At 40.6% G+C, this 2,916-nt stretch overlaps 1 non-coding gene across 1 annotated transcript; it reads right to left on the bottom strand.

Annotated features, from left to right (window-relative positions):
* Window positions 1–687: 687 nt before the first annotated feature.
* Window positions 688–769, bottom strand: trnas-cga (transfer RNA serine (anticodon CGA)). Its single transcript has one exon. It is a non-coding gene; the product is annotated as a tRNA-Ser (tRNA).
* Between the last annotated feature and the right edge of the window lie 2,147 nt (window positions 770–2,916).

Raw genomic sequence — 2,916 nt, 5'->3', positions numbered from 1 at the left:
AACGAAGGCCGTGGATAAGATCCCTATCGATTATTTTGGTCAATTTTAGCCTCAACAACAACCTATTGTTCTGAACAATGCTACACCACAAGCAGAGTGCTAAGTCTGATTTTCATCTTAATTTTCAAATTCAGTTCTTATTGCACAGTTTCTTACGAATGTGGACAGCAGAAGACCGTTAACATTCCATTTCTAATATTTCCAGAAAATCCTACTCCGCTGATATCGCCTTGCCTTATCGTACCTCAAGCCAGGAACCTGGATAAGTCGAGATCCTTTCCACACATGGAGTTGCTTTTTCGAATTCATTGACTGCTGATATAATAGATTATTGGCCTTGAGAGTCAGTTGTAAATTAGTTTGAACTTTCTCAGCTTGACTTTCAACTGATCCTAAAAAAAATTCATCACCTGCTTGTAAATGTATTGCATTGCTTCTTGTTTTGCTAAATTCCATCCCCCACCCCCGACTCCCGAACATCCAAATTTCACGATAGTTCGACAAATGTTTTGAAACTGATTCGTGTTGGAAGTTGGTGGCTTTTTGTGTCTCGACATATAATTTATTCAATTAGACGTCTCGAAATGACTTCGGATTCTTCACAGTTGAAAATTCACTTTCGATTGAATGCAAAGCTCAAGCTCCTCGAAATTCCGCAAAGGAATTAATGACTTTTATAGGATTCATCGCTGTGAACAGGATTCGAACCTGTGCAGGGAGACCCCATTGGATTTCGAATCCAACGCCTTAACCTCTCGGCCATCACAGCTACAGAAAAGCTGCCAATTTTCATAGTAAAAGAACTGAATTCATGAAATACGCAATTTGTTTGAAGAACAAATTGTCAAGACACAAAGATTTCGCCAATTCCTTTGCAGAGACCCAGTCGAATGTTACCTTAACAGATTGACAGGCTTTCACCACAAACTAGATTCTGACACAGCTGAAGTTGTGGGAATGATTCTTCGTCGAATTCTAGAGTCACGGATGTACACCACATGAAGAGAGGATCATTGTTTCACTGCGTCCGATCGACTTTGACTCAATTGCTCATCATCTGGTGCCAAAGTTGTTTTTTAATGTTCATCAAAATATGGTATTAGAAATATTGATGCTAAGTCCATGAACACTAGCTACATTCGTGAAAAAAATCGGAATTAGAAAGAATGCAGAACCAATTTACAGGAATGGATCCAGCAACTAATCCGTAAGTTCTGACATCAGGTAATGAACTTGTGAGCACATGAGAGGAAGATTGACCGAAGATTTGGAACTTGAAATCGTCTTGACGGAATTATTTGCAAGGTTTTTGCGGTTGTTCTAGAGTCAACAAGTCCTTGAACAATACAACACGGAAAGTGGCCCTTCTTTCCAACTTGACCATGGTGGACAGTTATCCTAAATTAATAGGCCCCATTTGCCAACATTTGGCCCACATCCCTCTAAACCTTGTTACTCCTATATCCATCCAGATGCTATTAAATGTTACAGTTGTACCAGTCTCCAACAATTTCTCTGGCAGCTCATTCTGGACACGACTGAAAAAGTTGCCCCTGACGTCCCTTTTATATCCTTACCCATTAATCTTAAAACGATGTTTTCTAAATTTTGACTTCCTCACCAGCAGGAAAACACCTTGACGAGTCAACCTATCCATGTCCCTCATGATTTAATAAAAAGCAACGATTTGACTTTATCATACTTGTCAGGAGGGAAATGTGTGGAGATTATTTGCCGAAGGTTTGACGTAGAAAGTCTGATGTGCAGATTTTTAGAATTGCATCTTGGAGAAGTTTTTGATAAGTCATTGAAGTCTAGCAGCAGTTGTAGAAGTCTGTTGTGAAAGCTGCAGAAGGATTTCAGGGCACGAGAATGAAGCATTATTTCCAATGTATTGTGGCTCAGTTCAACTGCACTTGGACTACAGTATGAGGAATTATAATCCTCAATTTAGGAAAGATATTAATGCCATATGAGGAATACCACGAATGGTGATTAGCCTTGATATCATGGATGAACGTTAGTCCTGTGAATTGAAAGTGGGCAAATCCGGTCTTTTTTTAACAGTTTCAAAACAAGAGAGGTAATCTCATTGAGAGTTGCAAAATATTTGAAGAGATAAACAGGGTGGTGCAATTAAACTTTGTTCCCTCATTGGTGAATCTAGAAGCAGGAGAGGACAATTTTAAAATGAAGCTTTGTGATTTATGACCAGGATGAGAACTATTGATTTTTGTCTTAGCCTTGAGAAGTCTCGCTATTCAGCACTACAATGAGCCTTGGATATTTGCTTTTTGAATGCATCACTATCAGCCTGACCCGCCGACACTTACAGCATCACTATAGTCCTGACCCCTCACACTTACCGCCTGAATATCAGCGTGAACCCCACAAATTTACTGCATCAGTCTCCACCTGGCGCCCTCACATTTACTGCCCCACTTTCACTTCGAGACCCTCATTTTGACTGCGTCACTATCAGCCTGATTGCCAAACACTTACTTTGTGACTATCAGTCACGCCCTTAAACCTCCTATGATACTATTATCCTGACTCCTTACACTTACTGTGTCACTATCAGCCTGATTCCATCACACTTATTATGTAAGTACCAGACTGACGCCTCACACTTATCGTGTCACTACATCACTGCTTCCTCAAACTTACTATGTCACTATCACCTTGACCCTCTCGCATTTACTGTGCCACAATCACACTGACCACCTCACGCCTACTGCTTCACTATGAGCTTCAACACTCACACTTACAGCGTTACTACCAGCCTGACTCACTCACACTTATCACCTGACAATCAGCATAACTCTCTCAAATTAATTTCATCATTATTAGGCTGAGGCACTCACACTGACAGCGTCACTAACAGCCTGACCCCCTCATGCTTACTGCGTTGGTATC

Source organism: Chiloscyllium punctatum, chromosome 52, assembly GCF_047496795.1.
Source record: "Chiloscyllium punctatum isolate Juve2018m chromosome 52, sChiPun1.3, whole genome shotgun sequence".
NCBI classification, from domain to species: domain Eukaryota; kingdom Metazoa; phylum Chordata; class Chondrichthyes; order Orectolobiformes; family Hemiscylliidae; genus Chiloscyllium; species Chiloscyllium punctatum.
The sequence above is the reverse complement of the archived record's forward strand: the minus strand, read 5'-3'. Positions and strand labels throughout refer to the sequence as shown.